Source organism: Schistocerca gregaria, chromosome 4, assembly GCF_023897955.1.
Source record: "Schistocerca gregaria isolate iqSchGreg1 chromosome 4, iqSchGreg1.2, whole genome shotgun sequence".
Classification (NCBI taxonomy): domain Eukaryota; kingdom Metazoa; phylum Arthropoda; class Insecta; order Orthoptera; family Acrididae; genus Schistocerca; species Schistocerca gregaria.
Genome location: NC_064923.1, coordinates 519,458,110 through 519,477,507, shown reverse-complemented (window position 1 = coordinate 519,477,507; position 19,398 = coordinate 519,458,110). Strand labels below are relative to the sequence as shown.

Genomic DNA, 19,398 nt, shown 5'->3' with positions numbered 1-19,398 from the left:
AACGATTAAAGTGAAATGAAAATATAAAACTTATTTGTGACTCCACAGAGCTGCTCATAAGCTGAAATGAAAACCATATAAACTCAACAGTATTGTTATTGATGCAATCACTGAAAAATGAATTGCGTTACTGACTAGTACTAATTTACGAGATTGAGTACGGTAAAAATATTGTTTCAGCTTCTGTGACATTACAGACCCCTGGTGGATATTAAGAATAAAAACAAAACAGTACTTTCCAGTTAAGAGCCTTACTTTCCAATGCACATTCAGTATGTTATAAATAGTAAACATCATCTCACACGTCTTTTTTATTACTGTTTTTGAAGTTGTTGTTTTGCAATCTTCAAAGCTGCATTTACTATTGCACGAATTATTTCAGTTGATTTCATCGTAAGAACTATAGCAGTAAAAATTCTAAGCACGCACTACCATACGAAGGCTTTCCTGTTGGGTGCAAGCATGTGCGGTTGTTCAATGCATGTGGTAGCGCGCTAGGTGGATTACAATCAAAGATACAAGACTGAGTCTACTTCATTGGCAACATCTTTAATTTGTTTACATATACTGACGCCGGTACGCATTGTTTCATTACAAAGTGGTTGACGTTGCATTCAAACGGCGAATAAAATCGGGTTGCAAAACAAGTCAGCTCCCAAGGTTTGTGGATTACGATATGGTGTTTTGTGTGTTTTTGTCTCTTGGCAGTCTAATGTTTATGATAGAAGGCCCGGCATATGTCATGTGTCATAATTTTTTTTTTCTTTCAAAAAAAAGTGAGGCATTTAAAATTGTATGCAGAAATAAGTGCACAGATGCTACGTGTCATTGGCCACATGTGCTTGCAAGAATTATTATGTGGTAAAAGTTACGTAGTGAAATCCCTTACCACATTACAGTTTTCGTAGTTTATGCACAAAATGTAATAGCTGCACCTCAAATCAATCTGTTAGCACTAGCTTTATTGCGGATTCACATTCATTGATATCGCCGAAGCACAATCAAATTAACATCTTCCAAATTTACCTGAAGTTCGGACTAAACAACAGTGAAATTTGTCACCACAGCCAAGATATCGAGCAGGCTTCACTATCACATCCTAGCTTGCAATGTTGAGCGATTTTGTAAAAAAAAAAAAAAAAAAAAAAAAAAAAAAAATAAAAAATAAATAAATATATATATATATATATAATTGAAATTGTAAAAAGAAAACAGACATGGTGTCATTGCCCAAATTGCTGGGTTAAATGCTGTATTCAAGTGCTTCATCAAGTGACACACTTATATCAGACGTTGTTTTAGTAATTCGCAAACGTCAAAATAAAAGTAAAGGAGTAGGTACCAATTTATAGGCTTACTTCTTTGGCACTTTGAACCTTGTTAGTACTGTAATGAATTTATAACATGCAGAAGTGTCCGATACCACCCGTCTGCTTTGACCCATGACTTCAACAATATGGCGGAAATATCCATTGTCAGCGTCTCCAAGATGGTGCTTATCCGTCACTACGTACACACGGCAACAAACACGAAAATACATATAAATAAGACAATAACATCCTCTTCTCAAATACAATCAAACTAACGGGACAACAGCTGGAAACTGGGTGTTCTAGGGTGGGGACAAGTTAAATATAACATTAAAAAAGACACACCACGATCCCAAAAACACAAAATGAACTAAAAAAATAAAATAAAAACAATGACGACATCCGCTACCCAAACAAAATCCACAGGAGTCGGACACTTGCCTTGATCTAGAGCTCAACCGCAGCTGTCGATACCACAAAAACAACACCTACAACAACGAAAATTGGAATTTGACATATCCTTTAATGTACGTAGGTCAACCACAGCTGACGATACCGAAACACCACCTACAAGTACAAAAAATAAAACCAACACAGGACCACCTCAAAAACCCAAAAATCTAGCTTCCCTATAGAAATTAAAACACAATCAGTACACCATAAATACACGAAACATTACACCTCTAGACGAATAGACCCAAAGAAACATTTACTTACCACCAACAATATTCGGCACTGCAAGCTAGATCGGCCACTCTAACCATCCACATACCCCACACAAACAAACAAGGAAAACACAAACAAAAAGACCCCCAACCACCCACAACAAAAATAAAAAATGTAACACTTGTATTTCATCATCATATCCATGCCTAACAACAGAACAACAGAAGATACACAGTAAATTAAACGTCTTATCACACCACAAACAGTGCACCAATTATACTTAACAAAAACACCAAACACATAAAAAAAAAAAAAATTGAGAATTCACTGAAAAATCTTCCAATCCTTATGTCCAGAACTGCAAACACCGCCAAAACATCACCAGAGGGTACCATCCCATCAACCACAACAAGATGATGCCTTCAAACACAACCAACTCAAACTCCACGCCCTAATGGCGTCACACACAGGAGCACCATTACGTCACGAGTCAAGCAGAGGGATAGAATCAGATGCTTCCATTGACCCCAGTACACAGTACCCACAATATCTGTAGTTTCAAGATAGCTGTTATAGGGCTATGCAAATAGACACCATCATACTTACTTATCAAGATCCCCAAACCTATAGGATGTAAATTATACAAATCATATAAAATCATAAGCTGGGAACTCTGATAAGGAATTATTAGTAAGAAATGCCTATTTAGTTTTATATGGACAACTCCCATCGTATGTCATCAACTTTAGTTGTTCATAGTAATGCCCACCAGTCACAATGCATGCATTTTAAGATAATCTATAGATAGAATGACATCATTTGGCCTAATTGGTTGCAGGCATTTGTTGTGATGTGGGTGTAATTGTGGCTTCACCAGTAACATAATCTCCACATTGTCTGTTTCAGAGAGTGTATTTCCCAGGCAGTTCAATGGATGAGTAACCTACGATATTATCCAATACCCATTTCCTGAAATTTTGCTGTGCAACCAGAGCAAATACCTAAAATTCAAATTCCATCTGTCTGCTTTCACAATTACGCAATTGAGATAGCAGACATCCCTGTTTCAAGTGTATACAGTATGGTGACCAAAACATCACAAAATATACCCATGAACAAAGATATTTACGGAGCGAGGTGGTGCAGTGGCTATCACACTGGACTCGCATTCAGGAGGACGACGGTTCAATCCCGTCTCCAGCCATCCTGATTTAGGTTTTCCGTGATTTCCCTAAATCATTTCAGGCAAATGCCGGGATGGTTCCTTTGAAAGGGCATGGCCGATTTCCTTCCCAATCCTTCCCTAACCTGAGCTTGCGCTCTGTCTCTAATGACCTCGTTGTCGACTGGACGTTAAACACTAACCACCACCACCACCACCACCAACAACAACAACAAAGATATTTGACACGAAATATTTCATTCCAGCAATAAAATGAAACTACTGGGACAAGTGCGGGAAGTAGGTGCCTTTAAGTCATGGACAAGCTAACTATACAACTCTGAGAATAATGTCACCATTCCAAAACAAACAAAACTGAAAAACACCACACACAAATTCCTTGAGAATAAACCTAACAAAAGCTTCTCTCTCTCTCTCTCTCTCTCTCTCTCTCTCTCTCTCTCTCTCTCTCTCTCAGTCTGCTTTGGCCCATGGCGTCATCAGTATGGTGGACGAAAATATGTATAAATAAGACAATAACATCTTCTTCCTAAAATACAATCAAACTAACGGGACACCTGTGGGAATTTGGGGGTTTTTGGGAGGGGACAAGCTAAACATAACAGAAAAAAAACCCACCACAATCCCAAAACACACAGAATGACGAAAATATATATATATATATAAAGATGGTATCTGTTCTTTCGGGCAAGTGTGAAAGAACAGATACCAATGGTGACCGTGCAGCTCATTACAATGAATTTACAATTAAATCAATACAATGAAATGAATACCCTTAGCTGCATACAGGCATTGATATATGTCAATGGGGACAGTTGAAAATGTGTGCCCCGACTGGGACTCGAACCCGGGATCTATTCCCTACATGGCAGACGCACTACCCGTCTGAGCCACCAAGGACACACAGGATAGTGTGACTGCAGGGACTTATCTCTAGCAAGCCTCCCTTGAGACCCACATTCTCAACTTATTGTCCTGCACAGTATTCGTAGCGCCCCTGCCCATTACATTCATTACTCGCGGCTTTACCGATTTCCGTAAGAGTTTGGGCAATGTGTGTGCATCTGCACAGAAGATGGTCAAATGGCCGATGAGCCTTAACTGTATATATGATGGTGGTATCAATTCTTTCAGACATGTCCTCTGTGGCTCAGATGGATAGTGTGTCTGCCACGTAAGCAGCAGATACCAGGTTTGAGTCCCGGTCGGGGCACACATTTTCAACTGTCCCCATTGTATATCAATGCCTGAATTCAGCTAAGGGTATTAATTTAATTGTATTGAGTTAATTGTAAAAAAAAATAATTACAAGATCTATAGGAATTGGACACTTCCCTTGACCTATATAGGCCAACTGCAGCTGATGATACCAAAACACCAATGCCTACAGCAAAAACTACAGAAATTGGAATCAGACATTTCCCTTGACCACAGCTGACAATACCAAAACACCAATACTTACATGTAAAACTACGAAAATTGGAGTCAGTCATTTCACTTGACCTTCATAGGTCAGCCACAACTATTGATACGAAAAAACCAACACCTACAACTACAAAAAAACAAAACAAAACCACAGCACATCAAAAATTCAAAAGTCAAACATCCCTACATAGATGAAAACACATTCAGTACGCAATAGATACACAAAACATTAAAACTCGTGAAAAATAGACTTAAAAACCAATTACTTGCCACCACAAAACACAACAAGATGACATCTACAAACAGAACCAACTCAAACCCCACGCCGTAATGATGTCGCACACAACACCCTTACACAATGGCTCAAAGCAGACGGGTGGAATCGGGCGCTTCTGTTGACCCCAGTGACTAGTAACTTCCGATGTAAAATCCATGCATAGTATCAAATGAAACACCAAAAAGTAACTTTCAAACTATTAACAACATAACAGAACAACAATTTCAAAACTGCACACAAATCAGTAGCTAATAATTACCGAAACTAAAACAACTCACTGTCAAGGGAATAAAAACAAATTTCCAAAACATTGGTACTGCAGTTCTAAGTTCAGTGCCACAGAAGCATCACTTACAATGTAGATGTATAAACATCCCACACTAGAGTGCACCACCAATTTCTCCAACATGCCCTCTGCACACGCAATCCATCCCAAAAACGCTGTGTCTCAATGCTTTGAGCTACCCAGATCTTTGACGATACGTTTGTTTGGCTTTCTGAGTACTACATTCTTCTTCATCATACATTAAATGCATCTCTGTCATAAACTGTAAATAGAGCTAAACTTGACTATGAAAGCATCACAGATTATTGTAGGGCCTATACACAATGTGTAATAATATGTATCAGAAACATTAGGAATTTGTTCTTGACATCAAAACATTACTAAAAGTTCATATTCACATGAGTCCAAAAATCCTTTGCTAGTAAGATGTGAAAGGATTTGTTATTCACAGTACAAAAATGATACATTTACATTTACAAAAACTGCTTGAAGTGACCACTTCCTATTTCCCTGCATCCCCTGACCCTGCATTCCATGCATTGTCGTATGATGTAAAAAACTTATGGCATGTTCTGTTTTTGGTTGAATCCATTTGTGGATACACTCTCTCAGAACACAAACATTAATTACTTGAACTGAATAAACCAATGATTTTAAATGTCCCCCAAGGGAAACATCTATCGGATTGAGATCTGGTGATCAGCCAAGCCATGTAATAGATTCCTCTCGACTGACCAACATGTTTGGGAACTGGTTATTTAGCTTTTGGCTAACTACCCATGTACACTGGGATGGTGCTACATGGGGCATAAACCACATTCATCGGATGACTTCTAGAGGTACATTGTCAGGTAAATGAGGTAGCTTATGCCTAAAGAACTGTAGATATGTTTGTTAAGTGAGACAGTGCAGAAAGAAGTAGAATGCAGTAAGATGATGATGAAAGATTCCATCCCATATATTGAGGCTGAACCTCTGTTGATGTCTATCTCATTACACTTAATGAGTGTTCTCATAACCCTAGACATGACTGTTATGATAACTGAAGTGCCCATCAGGGTGAAAAGCCATCTGATTAATGCCTTCCCTGCTCACAATTATTCTTGTTGTAGTTGATGGAGTTTCACCCACAACACAAGAATCCATTCTTCAATCTCAGGCTTTTGTACACCACATGGTCTCCTACCACCTGCAACTCTGTTCTCAAATTGAGCCTGTGTCTTGCAAGTGTTGGTAGAGTGACATCCTTGCTCAAGGAAACTGCCTCCACAGGTAATGTTCGGCAGAAAGTTGATGTGCTGCATCTGCATTCCCACCTCTGAGGCCATACTTGTAGTATATATCTATCATTTCAGACACTGAATACCTCTTTTTGAAGTGTTATGAGGGAAGTTACTCTAAAACATAACAAATTTGGCCTGCAATCATACAAAACAAAACAAATGGAATGACCAACTGTAAACAAGAAAGTGAGTAAAAATGCATGTTCAAGGCACATTACACACTCAAAAGTCACTGCAGGAAAGTCCTACCACACCTTCCTAATGAAGAATTTTTGGACCAATGTTCATCAGACTTTTTGGAACGGTTTGATGTCAAGCATAAATCCTGAAGTTTCTGACACATGTTTTTAAACACCTCGTGTCCTTTTTTAAAGGTAGTGCCATCAGCATAGCAAGTAGTTGTGTGTTATTAAATATATAAAAAAGGAAGTTAGTAATACAGCATTACTGTGTGGGAGACCCTGAGGGCTAGACTTGGCCGTGTTCATTCACTATGGCACTTTTCCTTTGTTTTAAATATGTTTGTATTGTGATCTGATGAGTGTGTACAGTGTTATGGTGTCATATTTAAGTTGTTGATGGCAGTGAGAAAGAGTGATATCTGGTGATGGCACACACATTACTCCTCTTGAATATCTTAACTGAGGCTGCTGAGTTTAATGTCCACATTTAACAGATAAACTACTATCAGTAGTGTCACATGCTCTCTTTTCGTGAGGCTCTGTGGATTGGCTTTGAGTTTAAACAGAAGATATTATGCATGTGAGAAATGTCAAATTGCACTATGGCTTGGTATCCATGTTAAAATTGTTGCTTGCTAAATTCAAAGTTGGGCGAAGGTGTGTTCATACCATCTTCAATCAGACCATGCCCATAACGTCACTGTACTGTTCAGTCCAACATTTCGATTGTGGACCGCTTCAGTTTTATTGATGCAAGGTCTGGTGACCAGGAACTTGATGCCATCATCTATTATCTCATTGTCAATCAAATACTGCTGATATGGTGGTGACATTTACTTGTACTACCAGGATCTGTACTGCCTGGTTATGATTTGAATGCTGCTACAGAAGCATGCTCAACAGCTTAACATGTACATAATGTAGGCTATGCAGATGACACATCACTCTTATTCTATGGGAGTGAATCTAATGAGCTAGAATCTCTTGCTACTAGTGGTGTAACAGAAGTAACAAAATACTTCAATGATCAGGGACTCAAGGTGAATATCACCAGATCTCAACTACTGACATTTAAAACAGGAAGTTCTCACCACAACAATATGAATAGTGTGTTTAATATCTCTGCAACAGAAAATGGTAACTGTAAATTCCTGGGTGAGTATGTTGATGAAAATTTGCGGTGGACATACCAAATTAATTTCGTATGTGGAAAAGTCAGTAGTGCCATATATCTCCTCAGCCAGCTCGCAAAGAGAGTTCCTAGGCAAGCACTGAAATTGGTATATTGTGGATCACTTTACCCCTTTCTCAGTCACGGAATTTGAACTATGGGGCTGTGCAGCTGACATACATTTAAAAAGAATACTACTACTACAGAAAAGAGCAATAAGACATATACATGGGATGGGACATAGTAGAGATTCTTGTCGTGAAGTGTTTGTGCAGCACAAATATTTGACTATATATTCTCTGTACATCTTCAAAATAGTTGTATTTTTTATATGTCAACCAACAGAAGCTATCAAGGGCAGTGATATACATGATTACAACACTATAACTAAGTGTAACTATTTCCATAACAGAACAACATTAAAAGTTACTGATAGAAGTCCATATATCAGTGGTTTGATTTGGTATAACAAGCTACTAAATGCTCTAAGAATGTACATGAGAAATGTTTTTAAAACAAAATTAAAATCCATTCTAATAGTAAAATGTTTATATTCTTTCAACGAATTTTAAGATAGTGATTGTAACATGAGGCATTAACATATCAGTTGTAATGTGATAATTGTAAAAAATAGACATAAGAAGCAACAGCTACAGAATATAGTGTATTTTATAAGTGTAAGTATAATCATAGTATTAAGTCTGACATTTGCAAAAGCCATCATTACAATGGCTCCACGCAAAGAAAATGTAAATAAATAAATGTTTTCCTTCTATCTTCAAAATAATGCTCATCTATGGTATGAGTGTGATGATGTGTCCCTTTGAAATCTAGGTTGTGTGTGGCAGACTGATCTGTAGCTGTATCTGAAGTGTAAGTTGGGTTGGCAGGTGACAATTTGGTTGCTAGTTGCCGAAGCCAACAAATAACAAATGTGAATATGAATTAAAGGTCGAGATGAGAGTATGACATGTTGCTTAATCAGAGGTCTATATGCCCACTCTTTATTTGACATGGTTGTCATAATATGTAACTAAAACTGCAAGTTGAATCCTGGAAAGCTCTGTTACATAATAGACATATCTGTGACAGACATTTTAGTGCTTATTACATACATGTATTGTACATCAACTATGATAAATGGAATTAAGTGTACTACATAACAGTTCAAATCTCGGTCAAGCTATTCGGATTTAGGTTTTTTTTGTAATTTTCCTACAATGCCTAAGCCAAATGCCAGGACGGTTCCTTTGAATAGGCGTATCCTTCCTGAATCTAAACTTGTTCTCCATCTGTGTAGAGCTCATCTTCAACAGGATATTAAACATTAACATCACCATACAGCAGACATCCCCAGGTAGTATGTTCTGTTGTATCTTCTTCACTGCAGGTATATTGGAAGGTTTGTCTTCTATCAGTTCAGTGCCAGTACAAGGCATAAAGCAACCCACCAAGAAGAGTGTCAGGTCTCTTGAAGAACTTGAGTGCCTCATGTCTAGTCTCTGTTTTAGATTTGGGAGAAAACCATAAGTGTGCCTCAACATTTGGACATTGTCCCATTATTCCTACCACAGGTGACAAGTGACAAGCTTGTAGCCCATATTCCTATTAAATTCAGGCTTTATGGTGTTGTTCTTTCTTCAGCCAATACATCACTGTTTTTTCATATCAACAGATTGAGTGACATATTCTAGGTATTACCAGCAACACCTCAGCCGACACAGTACCAAAAGCTCCTGTCAACAGAAGATATATTCCCCACAGTACACTATCAACTACCCTTGCTAGTGTTATGAACAGAAGTCGATGACCTGAAGCACTTGCACAATATCCCGCACAATATCCCATGATTGCAGTTACGATAATGTTATGTTCTTGTTGTCAGCATTAGTATTTATAGTGTACATAACTGGCTAGGATAACTTTTTTTCATTTTCTTGTTTCTCTTGCTTACTTCTTCAACATGTGCCCTATAATTCTGTTGCTCATCCGAGAAGATAACTAAATAGCTGTTGATGTACGTTCTTGTTGTGGACCTCCTGCTTAATTTCACGGTCGGGTCACTTTTAACAACTTATATATGGTCATTTTAGTTGCAATGGTCAATGTAATTACTGAACTGATGAAATTGTGAAGAATTGTGTAAAAGCCATCTTCTAGGTCACATCTGGAGCTTCCCTTCACAAGGATCATCCGGCCGTTGGCATGTGCCGCTACCCCTACAACTGCTTTATTTCCTGCAGCTTTCGTAATACTGGGTCAAGTACCAGATTCCGGAAGACCAGCTGTGTGGGCAGCCTTTTGAAAGTTCTTTTGTAAGAGTCTCTCCTGGGCACAACAGTGTTGCTTCTTTGTTTTGACAATAGTTCTCAAAATATGGTATAATGCTTGTGAACTAGATGTGGCAAAAAATAATGTAACTGATAGAAATAACTAGTTGAAATAAACAGTTACTGAGGAGTAACAGTTACTGTAATAATCGCTCATCTGATACTGGCAGTTATTTCAATAACTGCTAACAGTGCCTTGCACCATCTGTTGACCGAAGATCGTACTGTGCTTCTGCTTCAACTCATCGGAGATCTGGCTACAAAGGAGAGGGATAGACCATTTGGAGGGTGTTGTATAGGTCTTGAAAATAACTGTGAGCTATCTGTTGATAGAACTGTGCACTATTTTGTGAGCCTTCGCTGCCTTCAGCACAAACAGTCAAATAAAGTTAATGTCAGAGTGGTGGCTGAGAGGAGCTGCAGTACAGGCATCGACATGCACGGTCGTTCCCTTGAGCCCCTGCCTTATTTGTCAATTTAGTTTTGGCAGGTAGTACAAATAGTGTTACCATAAGGAATTCGAGTGACTGGAAGTACCTGACAGAGGTCGGTATTTTTCTCTGGCAGTTAACGCTTTTTGGTCACAGTTCTCATTCTGTGACAGTTAACGGGCTACCACTACAGGTAACATGGAAGTTGGTAACTGAGTAACTGTGTTCCTGGCTCCAGTTAAAGGTGATATGGTGATGTTTCCAGAGAGGATTGTTACTGGAGTGAACAAATATTTTCGTACTGCTACGGAAACAGCCACTGGCCATCGGGGAGGGTGATTACCAATAACATGCCAGAAAGCATAACATAAAACATTTTAATATAATACTTATTCTCCTCATCATTTGTCAGGAGATTGTCAAAATATTTGAATATATTACAGTAAATTGGAGCTTCTAACATTTACAAAATTAATACACTGCCATAATAAAACATAGTTATGCCCTTTTTAATAAATTTATTGTACACAGGATACTTGATCTTGACTGTTGTGCCCGAGTGCTGTCAAAACTGAAATATAGCAGAATTTTTACTTAAGCTGGTCTAAGAGTTCCTGTTAAGATATTCATCTATATAGTAGAAGGAGTTGCCTACCAAAAAGTCTTTCAAACTCTGTAAACTGTACATTATCAAAAACCAAGTTTTTAATAGTTGCTGACCTACTGGCAATTTATCGAAAATGTGTGTTCCTGAATATTGGACACCTTTTTGGACCAATGTAAGTGATTTTAGGTCTTTATGTAGATTGTAGTTCTTATTCGTAGTATTGATATTGTGTATTGAGCTATTTGTAGGAAACACTTGCAACAAATTTCATTTAGCAATAAATATACTAGGAAGCAGTGGTTAGAATATGAAGTTCCTTGAACAGGTTTCTACATGATATTCTTGAATTTATATCACATACAATTTTTATTACATCCTTTTATATGGTAAAAACTTTTGCTCAATTTGATGAGTTACCCCAGAATATGATCCCTTATGGCATAATAGAATGAAAATATGTAAGGTTTTTTTATATTTATGTCTCCTACATCTGATCATTCTCACTGCAAATTCAGACTTGTTTAGGTGCTTCAGGAATTCTGTGGTATGCCCTTCCCAGCTGAATTTATTATCAAGTTGTAATCCCAGAAATGAACACTGTCAATCTTGTCGATCTGCATGTCTTCATATGTCATACACATGTTGTAGCTGGAGAAATCGAGCAGTTTTCCAAATCTCACATAAAACTTGGATTAGTGTACTCACACTTTGCCCTATAGGACTATCTTGTACAAAAGTAAACAAATCTATCACATTACATATGTTTTTGTGTTGTATTACAGGGCTGTACACTTATCCTGTTAAGTGAACGGCACAAGAAGTTAAGCTTCGAATTCAACCTACAGTATTCAGTTTACCTATTACTTCATACTTAAAAATGCAAGTTGTTAACATTTTACTTAAACAGTGCTGTGGCATAGTTCCGCATACTTCCTGTTGCAGCTGCGAGGATAATATTTCTAATAGTGACTGATAACCTACATACATATGATATGAAACACTAATAATCATTCAAACATCAACTGAAATGTACCTGCAGATCATAAGGTAAGGTTATGGCATGAGTCATACGACATTCCTGCCATTTTGCACTTCTTGCAGTTATACTGATAACTAAACTGATGGATTCCACCTATGCTGTTATGTAACTGTAACCCCGTTGGAGTATTCAGTAGTGAAATAATGGCTATAAAAAAATTACTGGAACCATGATAACTGTTACTCCAGAATAATAACTGTTACTCCAGAATAATCGTTTGGCCCATCTCTATTGTGAACAGTTGAAGTCCCTCAGGCAGTCAAAAAGTGCAAGCGTATTCACCACTATGGCTGCAATATTTATGCTTAGCAATTTTGTAAGTCTTATCGCCTCATTAACAACATTTTCCATTGACTTTACATTTCTGAACCCATATTATTGGGAGTCCATTCCATGAAGAAGTCATTTTCTTCTGTAGTCTACTGCATAGTAGTTTTCCAGCACTTTCCATAGCATATTGAGAAGGCAAATTGATCTATAGGACTTTGGAGCAAGGAAACCCTAGTGTTCACCTTTTTTAAGATAATTACATTTGATTTCTTCCATATGGGTATGCTTCCCTGCAATAAACATGTGTTATAGAGTTAGCACAGATATAATCTTAAACACTTATGAAACTTGAGCTCCACAGTACGCTTCCCTACTTTTGTCCTACAATTATCTGTGTTCATCAAATTTGTCCTCTGCAGTGTTATCTGGAAAGAATGTGTCCATCTGGAATTGTCATGCTGCCGTTTACTCCTTTTGTAATTGAACACATTGTTGGATATTTTATCTTTTCACAAACGATTTTATTTGGCATACCCCATGGATCAAGAGCTAGCTTCTATGCCACAGTTTGGTTTCAGCACTCTGTTCTTACTTGCCACAGGTGGTTTTTAAATTGCTGCTTACAGCACCTGTATCTGCCCAGTCTGTGAGCTCTTTCTTCTGCATTGTGACCTTTTTGGTAGAATCTTCCTTTCCTTTTGTCTTCTGGCTTCAGCTTTTGGAGCCCCCTTGTCCCATAATAGCTGTGAACTCCAGCCCATTTGTCTTATGATTGGTGTTGCGCCTTTCATGCTCTCTTGAGCTTTTGTGTTCATCTTATCTACTTCCACTGGCTCTGGACTGTGGAAAACACTCCTGACATGGTTCCAGTTGGCTTTCACTATCTTGTATTGTGTCTTTAACATACCTGATGCATTATCATCCCTGAGTTCATTTCTGCATGCGTCAGTTCTAAAGATTATAACTTTATAGTCACTTAAAGATTATAACGTTGTGGTCACTTGTGGTGACACCTCTTTCAGCTTTCCAGGTTATGGTCATTCTGACTGCACATTCCTTAACTATTGTGATGTCTGTATCGGACTGTGCACCAGATTTTGCTTCATACATGGATGAATTTCCACTTCTGCTAGCCACTCCCATATTTAATTCCATTATTTCTTTCTTAGTATAATGACTCTTTCGTCCTTTACTGAACTAAACCACAATATGACTTAGCATTCATAGCTTCCTTTGGTAAAGATGACTTATGTCTTCAGATTGCACCATGTACTCATCTGTGGTGTCAGTAAAATGGAAATACAATGAGGTAAAAATAAAATTTTTGTGGCTGTCGGAACTTCAAGATGTTCGATAGAATATTATTCTATTTTTACAGTTGAGATTTTGTTTTTAAATATGACTGTGGCTGTCATTGGTCTTTGACCGTGTGTGATGACCTGAGCTGCAACTGGCATTCCAGGGATTTTTTTGTCCTTTTTTGTATGGTTCCGGTACATGTAGAATGTTGAACTTCATTTCGTCAGCTAATTTGCATATTTAATTTTTGGAAATCTGTCTATGTATAGTATATGTGAAAGTACCAGTGTGACCTCCATTGATGTGAGGGTCAAGTGCTGTTCTATCATACCATATAACAAACTGCTCACACAACTCCTCAATGTCTTATACTACATTTCTTCTATGATAAACTTTAAGCTCTAAGTTCTCCAAAAGCTGCGAACCAGAAGGTAGGATCTTCAATCATAATTGAACACAATCTACAACGTTGTGTATAGAGGAAATGTTAAATATTTTCCTTTTGATGATGATGATTGGTTTGTGGGGCGCTCAACTGCGCGGTCATCAGCATCCGTACAAGGATCCAATTTTTAAACGGTCCAAGTTTTACGATGATGATCATGATGATTATGATGATGATCATGATGATGATGACGATGATGATGATGATGATGAAATGATGAGGACAACACAAACACCCAGTCCCCAGACAGAGAAAATCCCCAACCCGGCAGGGAATCGAACTAGGGACCCCATGATCCAGAAGTAGCAATGATGATTGCCACTAGACCACGAGCTGCAGACATATTTTCATTTTGGGTGTTTTGTTCTTTTTTTTTTTTTTTTGGGCGTTTGGTTCTTATTATATATACCTCAATGCTGGTAACAGGACTGAAGGTTCTTCCAATCTGGCAAGGTGGAGCGCATCTTCACATTCTTCCTAGGTTTGTTGCATATTTATGCATGTTTTACTCTCAGTTAAAGTTGTTGCTGTCAATCCTGTCTCAATGTTTGTATTATGAACTCTTGAGTGTGCTGATCTGAGACTTTAAACTGCATTGGCATCTCTCTCTCTCTCTCTCTTTCTCTCTCTCTCTCTCTCTTTCTTTCTTTCTTTCTTTCTTTCTTTCTTTCTTTTTTTGTTCCCCAGCTTGATATTTCTCTTTGAGGTGATTCTGTTCCGTTACGAGTACTTTTCGGCACTGTGATTGAGCTTTTTGATGTTTTCAATTTTTACCAAGTGTGCTTCACACCTCATTGTACTGAATTTTGATACCTTCTTATGTTGGGGTGCTGTTGTGCCCTTTTTCTGTGTGAAACACAGATTTCCTGTTTTGACAAATATTATACAGACTCCAGTCATTTTTGTGACTTGGTTGTGAGCAATTCTCTTCCATCTGTGTAACTGCGTCTTATTATCTATTTTTTGCCAGAAATTCCGTGCTCTTTCTGCATCTTGCTTTCCCCTGAATGGAGATTTCCACCTCCTACATATTCGACAAGTTATCCTCTCATCTCGTAGTGTTCCATCATCAGGTATCATTAGTCTGTTATGCATAATCTACGTGTAGGATAAGTCTGTCTAGAAACATCTGATGTGTTGAGGCTCTACTTGCTATTTAAACAGTCTAGTTTCTTGTGCCCATTTTCCCCACAGTAAGCACACGTAATTGCTACTTCTGGTGCAGTTCTTTGCCACATGATTATAATCCTGACACTTATTGCTGTGGTCTGTTTCTAGGTAATCCTTCACAACTATAACTTCAAAGCCTAAATATACCTTCTGCATGCTTAGAAGGGCTTTCCTCATGTTAGATCTTAACTACAGTATGTAATGAACTACTTTCCTTTCTTTCAGTCTTAGAGTTTTAGAATAAACTGTGAGTCTAAATAATCCTTTTCTAGTCCCCTTCAAAAATTTGCTCATATTCTATCTTTTTTAGTTGCTGCACCTCCACATCAGAAGGGACATTGTACATTATGAAGAGAGATTTTCTCTTTCATGGTAGGTTGCAAGTAAGACGGTTACAGTTTAGTGTCAGTCATTAATTGTGCAGTATCATCTTCAGAAGCTGTTTCATTGATAACTCTGTTTTTCTGTTTTTAGTTTTACTCATCTGCTTTATTCAGATTTCCTTTTTTTTCCCCGGGTTGACAGCAGCAGTTAATTTCTGCTGTACCACTATTGCATCATCATTTGTATCAGGCATTATAAAAGTACTGTTGCTTTGTTTCTTAATTGCTATGTTAATTTAGTTGTTTACATTTGCTCGTTCTTCGAGAGGAATGGCCCATCAAGCTGTGAGAATAGCATAAGAAAATGTGGTTGTTTTCTGTAAATCGGATATCATGTTCTCACTTTCCCATTGATGTAACATCTGTATTATGGTAGCTTGTTGAAATGTTCAGAAGGCAACTTTGTTCATTTCTTCTGTCATAGTATCTTCTTAGGTCTGAAAGCTTCTACTCAATAAAGTTCATAATTTCCTCAAACATTTTGCCCACGCTGGGTGTGTTCATTAAATCTTGCTCCCTCTCCATGTTATTTGCTGTGAGGAAGCTGATGATAGTGGGGGAAGTCCCTCACCAGCCATGTTGCGTCAATTGAGCCAGGTGCCACCAGCAGTGGCAGTCTGCACTGGTTCAATGTAACCGCCAGCTCGCCAAGTCTGCCCACGTGTCACTGATGGTGCACCACCCCGCATTCATACAGTAGGCTACTGGTTGTATAGCCAGCCACCTGGTTTTGTCTAGCAGATGCCCTCAGCTTTAATTTTACACCTCCGCACAGTCGTTGATCATTGTTGAGGAGCTCTCACCATAGAAGACTGTGTGTTAACTTACTCATAGAACTGACAATTATATCACAACATCACTATTAACCACACGAGTATCATATTTTTGTGGAGTCGATGTTACACCTGTGGGCTTTCGATTGGGTTGTAGCCCGAAGAAACACACTCATTTCAGTAAGACTTGGTATATTTCATTACAGATGTCCACATTACAATAAATCGTACAGCCAACTGCACAAGCAAGATGGCATGGCCATTAGGTTAAGAGAGTCAAAGAACTTGGGGTGGCAGAGATATGCTGTTCGTACTTGTCGATGCCACTCAGCCCCTCCCTCCCTCCCGCAGTGCGGAGTACGGTTTGAGTGCAGTGGAAGGGGGGCTGTGTCCGGCGGACAAAGTGGTGAGAGGGACAGCAGTGAAGTGATGGGGATGTCCATCTCCGGAGGTTGTTGCGACAGGGACCAAGCTGGAAGGTTGACGTGGAACTCCTGTAGGTAAGAGGCATCGGCCCACACGTGAGGATGGAGCGGTGTGGGGTGGGGCTGTGTCCCCTGCATGATCGGCTGGCAGCATTCGAACTGTAACCCTTCCCAGGGGGATTACCATAGCTCGGAGGAGCGTTTGGTCGTCCCCGTGCGGGAGCAGTCAGGAGTTGGCAATTGACTGACAAACCGGGTCTGCGATCAGGTGGGGCAAGTTGCCTTGCAGCAGGATGAAGATGTGGTTGTTGTCGATGAGGATGATGACGTCCTCCACACATTTGGGCAGAACATCAGTTTTGCAGAACCACTAGTGGAGGTCTGGGGGAGGAGGTAGAGAGAAAAGGCGAGTACCTGAGGAATGGCATTGATGGTGACACAGACACATGTTCAGATAAGGGGTGCGGCGGCACCTCTGAGTGGTCATAGCTTGAGTGCGAGTCCTCACTGCTGGGAGGCTGCATAACGTCGTCTGGCACGAAAGACGCTGGGTCAAGGTGTGCCAGTTTCATGTGATGGAGAGAAAGAGTGAGCGGCAAACCTTTAACCTGGATGTGTAGGGTGGGGTTTATGACCTCGTATGGTCCTGAATACAGTGGGGCAAGTGGAGCCCAGATGGTGTCATTGTGGAGAAAAACAAACTTGCATGAAAGGAGAGCACGTAGGAGCAAGGGGGAGTATGGCTAAATGGGTGGGGGTGGACGGGGGGGGGGGGGGGGTCAGGTAAATGTTTGCAAAATGCGTTCGGATCCGGCTTACAAAGTTTGGAAAGTAGGGTGTAATTGTTGGGGGAGGTAGGCTGTAACAGCTCCCCAGGGAGGACAGCATTTTTACCATAGACAAACTCATTCGTGTTGCCCTCGATATCTGGTTTCTGCGATGACTGTAGGCCGAGGAGTAGCCACAGGAGCGCTTTGGTCCAAAGACTGTTATGGCACCACAGCACTTTCTTGAAAGTGTGATGCAACTGTTCTACCAGTCCATTTGCTTGGAGGTGAAAGGCAGTCGTGCAGCATTTGTTGATGTCACACAGCTGGCAGAGTTGGGCGAAGAGTGCTTATTGAAACAGCTAGCCCTGGTCAGTGGTGACGGTAGCGAGTCAGCCAAAACAGGATATCCCGGAAGATGCAAAAGCCTTAGCCATGGTTTGGGTGGTTATGTTGGTGAGAGGCACAGTCTTTACCCACCAAGATAAACTATTGGTGCAAAAAAGAATGTAACAGAAGCCCTCTGAGGGCAGAAGGGGGCTGAAGAGGTGTAAGTGTATATGGTGAAAGCGGCCAGATGGAATGTTGAATTTGAGGAGAGGTGGAACAGTGTGCCTGGTGACTTTGTTGCATTGGCAGGTGATGCAGTTCCAGGCCCAAGTCTGGCAGTCACACATCATGTCTTGCCACACGAGTCGTTTGGACATGAGGTGTGACGATGACTTTATTCCGGGGTGTGCTAGAGAATGTAGTGTGTCAAACACTGAATGGCAGAGGGGTTGGGGATGAGGGCATGGAGAGTGCCAATGGAGGGGTCGCACTAGACTTCCTCTCGGATGCCCACGAATTTTGATTTGGTGAAAGACAGCAAAGAGGGGTGCTGTTGAGAAGTGTTATCCTCGTCCTGGTTCTGTAGGGGCATTAGGTTGGAAAGGTCGACGACCATTGAGATGGTGCTGATAAGGGAAAGGAAATCTACAACAATGTCGCACCTTTGATATGGAGGATGTCAGTAGAGAACTGAGAGGAAATCGAAATGCTGAAAGTGACTGGGGGGGAGGGTTGCGCTGGGGGGGTTGCATATGGCATCTGCTACTGGTTTATGGTCAGTCAGGGTGTGGAAAGGTCAGCCCTCGACGTTGGGGCAGTAGTGTTTCACCACCTCATAAACTGCTAAAAGTGTGTGGTCGAAGGCTAGTATTTTTGTTGGACATGTCCAAGTTTCTACGAAAAGAACTGAAATGGCATGACCATGTCATTCTGGTGTTGTTGTAGGACCAAGCCTGGCATGTAGTCACTGGCATCCATGGTGGTGAAGAGTTCAGCATTCGAGATTGGATGAACACGGGTGATAGTTCATGTGAGAGAGTCTTTGAGGGCTTGGAAGGCTGCGCGCATTGGTTCCATCCGTGGAACGGGGCACTTCCCTGAAGTTTGCTTGCTGGCGAGGGTGACCTGGGTGTTGGCTGAAGCAGGGAAATCATGACATTGGTAGATTATTGTTCTCAGGAACCAATGGAGCTCTTTGTATGTGGTAGGGAGTGCCATGCATAAGATTGATTGCACCTTCGATTCAGGGGGGTGTATACTGGTGGCCGAGACTGTGTACCCCAAGAATTGGACAGATTGTTGGCGCAGTTGCAGTTTGTCGGTGTTGACCTTGACTCCATTTGCTG

The 19,398-nt window shown here is 40.0% G+C and overlaps 1 protein-coding gene across 1 annotated transcript in view; it reads left to right on the top strand.

The window, feature by feature from the left end:
* The first annotated feature begins 523 nt into the window (after positions 1 to 523).
* The window catches only part of LOC126267341 (ribosome-recycling factor, mitochondrial), a 73,093-nt gene continuing 54,218 nt past the window's right edge, over positions 524 to 19,398 (top strand). The window contains exon 1 of the mRNA XM_049972463.1: positions 524 to 660. The gene's annotated coding sequence lies outside the window, so the exon portion shown is untranslated. The remainder of the gene's footprint in view (positions 661 to 19,398) is intronic.